The 5,890-nt window shown below is 38.7% G+C and overlaps 1 pseudogene; it reads right to left on the bottom strand.

Moving 5' to 3' along the window:
• Positions 1 to 2,667: 2,667 nt before the first annotated feature.
• Positions 2,668 to 3,337, bottom strand: LOC117724674 (eukaryotic translation initiation factor 3 subunit K pseudogene; annotated as a pseudogene).
• Between the last annotated feature and the right edge of the window lie 2,553 nt (positions 3,338 to 5,890).

Raw genomic sequence — 5,890 nt, 5'->3', positions numbered from 1 at the left:
GGCCCCATCACCCTGAGAGCTGGGGCTGCTTGCTGGCCCGATTCTGGATACCCTGCACACTATGGACACCGGTAGCCAGAAAAAAAAAGAAAGAAAGAAACAGTGATCATGGGAGTGTTCACATAATTGGGTTTAATGCCTTGCTTTTTCTTTGACTATTTGTGTTTATTGTATTGCTTGTTCCTTGACTATTTACATCTATTGTATTGCTAGACCCTCAACCTAGAACTGACCTGAATACATGCATGTAATCAAAATGGTATAAAAGCATAAAGGAAGAGGGGGTATAGGATAGGGGTTCTAGGGAGGAGAAATGGGGAAAATGGATGACATCTGTAATGTAAATAAATAAAATATCCAATAAAAATTATATATACTTATTAGGACATATGTCACAAATATTCAATATTACTTACTTATTATCAGGGAAATGCACCTCAGAATCATCGTGATCGCTTATCTCACCCTATCTAGAATGGCCAAAGTCAAACTACAGAAAGGAAATGCTTAGAGAGGGAAAATGTGCAGAAAAGGGAACACTTCTGCCTTGCTGGCAGGAAAAATAAATCAATATGGCCACAATAGAAGATGGTATGGATGTTGTTCAAGAAATAAAACATAGAACTACTATATAATCAAGCTATAGCACTATTTTATACCTATCCAAAATAAACATAATCAGTACACAAAAGACACCTGCACTTGTATGTTTATTGAAACACTGCTGTAGCCAAAACACTGGATCAACTAAGTAAATTCTATTTCTTTTAAAAAATGCTTTTCTCACCTGGCAGTGGTGGCACATGCCTTTAACACCATTCCTCGGGAGGCAGAGGCAGATGGATGTTTGTGAATTCAAGGCAGCTTGTTCTACTGAGATAGTTCCAGGACACAGAGAAACACTGTCTTGAAAAATCTAATAATAATAATGATAATGATAATAATACTTTTCTGAGAATTTCATATGTGAGTTCAAGGCATTTTGATTGCATCCATTCCTCCCTGCCTTCCCTTCAATTTCTCCCACACTTTCCCAAACATCGTCTTTCAAATTTATGTATGGTCTCTTCTTCTCTAAGTTCAATTCATGTTGTTCATATGCACACGGATGTAGTAGATCTGATAACTTGAGCATGAGCAACATATAAGGAACTTATCCTTGAAGAAAACTGAACCTCTTTTTTTCTTTCCTTCAATAGCTGCTCAACTATGAATGGAGTCTTATGAGTTCTTTTCCCTGGCCATGCTAGAATATTGACTGGTGTGGTCCTGTGTTGATATTATGTAGACAAGACTTCATAGGTACCACAACCCTGTCATGTCTTGAAGACACTAGTCTTCCAGGCCTTCTGGCTCTGTCATTCCACCCTTTCTTCTTTGATGTTCCCAGAGCCTTGTGTGTAAGGATTGTGTTATAGATATCTGACTAAGGGTTGGGCACTCTGCAGTCACATTCTCTGCATTTGGTCAAATTGTAGTCTCTGTAGTAGCCTCTATCTGCTGGAATTTTTTTTCTTTTTTCTTTTGCTGAAGGGTAAGAGCTCTATCTATCTATCTATCTATCTATCTATCTATCTATCATCTATCTATAAGGCTAAGTATTTAGAAGGCAGTTGGATATTAATAAAATGGACTTTTAAATACATTATAAATAAGCATAGATATGGTACTCATTTATAATCCTATTTTTAAATTCTAAGACCTACTTATTAGCTTTGAACATAAAAATTCTAATTCTGAGGCTGTTGTGTCAGAAAACTTTCATAAACCCCCAAAGACCACCATGGAGCTGATTTCAATGTAACTGCATTAGAATCTCTTTATTCAAGCTTGAACTTGGGCTCCCCACTAACTCTGACACAGCAGAAAGGTGGAGTCCTAAGCCTAGTTTTAGGCAAGAATTTATAGAGTCGGGTATCTAGCCTGATACTCATCTGACTGGGGAGGAGGGCCATTATGGTCTTTAACATAATCGACTTATTCTGGGAGCTAAATCATAAACATAATTTCTGCTTTTCTCCTGATTGGTGGTTGTTAGGAAGTGAAGTGCCAGGGGCAGGCTTGTAACCTGGGGGTGCAGGTTTGTTGGGGAATAACCTGGAAACTGCTGTTAGATGCAGGTTTTGTTGGAAGCTAACCTAGAAACTGGTGCTAGGTACCAGCCTGTTAGCAAACTTGAGTTCAACCTTAGGTCAGGTTCTCTTAAGATGGAGTCTGAACCCAAAAGATCTGGTCTCTCATGGCCAGCCTGGACTATATAGTGAGACCATTTCTTAAAATGAGATAATAAAAACCCCTTATAACTAAGAGGGTTTGTGAGAAGAATAAAGAAGAAAGGAAGAAACTAAAGTTGCAATTTGTAAAGTTGATGTGAGAGCATTCATCATGTTATCAAAGAAAATTTCATGCCTTTCTTAGATAGACATCTTACAGTTAAGGACTGAGAAAATATAGTCAATATATCTATATTAGATCCTTAAATTTCAACCTGAACCCATAAGGGGATGTTATATATAAGGATTTAAAGAATGTCTTAGTTACTTTTATATTATTGTGGTAAAGCAACATGACCAAATCACTACTTATAAAAGAATTTAATTTGAAGCTCACCCTTTTAAAGGGTTAGAGTCTATGACTCTCATGGACAGCACAGAAGTAGGCGGGAAGTTAGGCACAGGGCTTGAGCAGTAGCTGAGAGCTTACATCTTGATCCACAAGTAGGAAACATTGAGGTAACTGAGGCTTGGGCTTAATGCTCTCTTCCTGGCTGCAGATGAAGACCTGCCCTGACTTGGCAGTTCTCCAGCTGTACTTGCTCATCCACACCTTCAACTGATTGTCAGTCAGGTCTCTGAGCATCTCAGCCAGCAGCCAGCAGTCGATGTGCTGGTATGTGATACCCACCACATGGTAAATAAATTTTCTGACAGTCTTCAAAGCCAGTTATGCTTTCCAGGAGGTCTATATTCTCATCCAGGGCTTGCCAGAAGGCTTGAAAGTGGCAGGTCTCCAGCAGGTCCCCAAGGTACAAGATTTGTTGGATGGGCTGCTCTTCTTGATATGCCTGGTCGATCATACATTTGCACAGAGTGAAGTCGGTGTTGGGCATGTTGATGAGGGCTTTCAGCAGAATCTGGGCAGTGACAGCGGTCTGGAAGAAGGCTGTGTTGAATAGGTACAGTTTCAGGACAACCAGGTTGGCCTCCAGATCATAGGCATTCTCCTTGGCCTGTGTCTCCACATACCGCTCCAGGGTAGCCAAGTTCTCAGGATTGTACCTGTCAATACCCTTGAGCAACTTGCCCACCTTTGCTCACATCTGCTCAAACATGGCCATGATCACTGTCGATTTCTGCAGCTCCAACTGGAGTTGAATTTTAAAAACATCAAAGCCCACCCCAGGTGACATTCCTCCTTCAGCAAAGCCACACCTCCTAATTCTTCCCAAACAGATCCATCAACTAGAGACCAAGTATTCAAATACAAGGGCTTAGGGAGGCCGTTCTCATTCAAACCACCACATGAAGTGAATGGGTATATTTAAGTGGGAGTAATGTTAGCAAATCATAGCCAGAGGGTGGACTATAGTACTGTCATGAACTATCTGTTACTCATCTCTTGTGCATAAGGATCTACAACCTTTCTCCTCTAATCCTGGCATTCTTTGTTTCTGCTTTGCCTCTACAATATTATTGAAGCAACAGTATGGCAATTTTTAGGCTTAGGTATTAAAAAGGACCAGTTTCGGTTGCTGATTCTTAGAACACGTTCTCTGGGACCCAATTCAGGTGCCAAAATTGACTGCGATGCAGATGTCCTCAGTGCTTCAGTTGTCCCAAGTGAACCTTAAAGAATGTTAGAGAAGATGGTGAAGCCAGTTCAGATTCTCCAAAGCACCAGAAAAATGCCACTAAGTGTCTTAGTGAATGCTACATAGAGCAGAGGGAATGCCCAACTAACGGTTGTTTGCAGTTTTTACTCATGAATTCAAGAGGTAGCTAAACTTTTTTTTTAAAGATTGCATTTTTGTATAGATTATTGAACAGAAACACCCAACAAATATACCCTTTCTCAACCCATTCTCAGCACATCCATGAAACTAAGAATTGGAATATAATTTGCATTTTGCCATTCCTTGGACCCAGACTATACTTGGTAAAATTTTGAAGTTCTTCCAGTGACCTTCAAGGTCTGATAAGCCTGATTAATCAGGCTTCTACTATTTTTCTACCTTTACTCTTGCTAATTTCAACTTTTCTTACCATCTTCCAAAACACCGACCACCTGCTGTTGTAGATAATATTTGTCATGCTATTGGTTAAGACAATTTGCTAACTTCTTTACTATTACTAGATATTCACTTGAGACTCTTCTTAATGATGCCCACTTTAGTTTCTTTTTAAAGCTAGTGTTTATCTGTATTCCCTAGCATGTCTGTATGTCTGTCTACCCCTAGCATGCTTGATCCCATTTAGGCTATTTTTTGAATTCATTCTCTCTCTCTCTCTCTCTCTCTCTCTCTCTCTCTCTCTCTCTCTCTCTCCCCCCCTCTCTCTCCCAGTGTGTGTGTGTGCATGTGTGTAGATATAAATGCACATGTGGATCCTTGCATGTGGAGGCAGGAGGACAACCTCAGGTATCATTTCTTAGGATGCATCCACTCTGTTTTTTGAGACAGAGTCTCACTGGCCTGGAGCTTGCCAAATAGGCTAGGCAAGCTAATCAGGGAGCCTTAGCTATCTACTTCTCCACATAGGGATTGGAAGCATGGATCACCATATACATCTTTTTATGTGTGTTCTGGAGCTCTAACTCAGTCCTCTTGCTTATGATGCAAATACTTCACTCACGATGTTATCTCCTCAGCCTCTTTCTTACACTATTTTGACTTTTCTCATAGGTTTGCTCTTTTACTGTATTATAAATTTCAAGCTCATGATGGTGTTAAAGTGTTCATTGTCTTTACCAGAATGGAAGATCCTAAAGGACAAGGTCTTCTTCTATCTCACAGGTTTGGCATACGCTGGGTGCTCATATCTGCTTAGTACTTGAAGGAAAGAGATTGCTTTGAAATTTGCCTTTATTATAATACTCGGTAGGCATTCCTAAAGATGCTAAATACTACAAACAAATACATTTTCTTAATACAATCCAATCACCACCACCACCGTCATCATCATTATCCTCCCATTATATCATTATTATTGCTGTTGTTGTTATCATCATTTAGCAAGTACCTACTTTATCAATGCACTATTTTGTGACACAATAGCTATAGCTGTCTCAACATATTTTCAGTTATTATTGATATAACAATTCTCTTTCTGAACCCCATTACACTTCCATCTTCCCTCATTAACCGAATACTTTTCACAGATGAGGCTTTTGGCTTTGTAATATCAGCTTACAAAGTGACCTTTTAAAAAAATATTAAAACATCTTGTTTTTTCTACAATAAACTCTTTTATCATGATGTATAAATTTTTAATTAGTTGTTGAACTCAATTGTTTTCTTTAACTTGGCCACAGGTACTTCTATGTAAGGCAATCTGGACTATTGTTTGTTAACTCTTCTCAGCTAAATAAAATATAGAAAACACCCTAACAATAAACTCAGAGCCATGAATTTGCTATAGGCCCTTAACTCACAGGCTAACCATCTCAAATCATTTTAAAAAGTTAAAGAAGGACTGGGTCTAAGCCATGTATTCCTAAATATAGGCACAATGCCTATGAGAGTCACAATATTCATCTCACCTTTATATCAATAAAAAGCTTGTACCAATGAAAACCTTAAATTTGAAATCAAAGTAAATTTTGTACCATTTAAGAAATTATAACTTCATCTTAATAACAATTATACATATTTCTACCAATAGGTTATGACTAT

This window comes from Arvicanthis niloticus, chromosome 20, assembly GCF_011762505.2.
Source record: "Arvicanthis niloticus isolate mArvNil1 chromosome 20, mArvNil1.pat.X, whole genome shotgun sequence".
Taxonomy (NCBI): domain Eukaryota; kingdom Metazoa; phylum Chordata; class Mammalia; order Rodentia; family Muridae; genus Arvicanthis; species Arvicanthis niloticus.
Note: the sequence above shows the minus strand (reverse complement) of the source record. Positions and strands in the feature narration are given on the sequence as shown.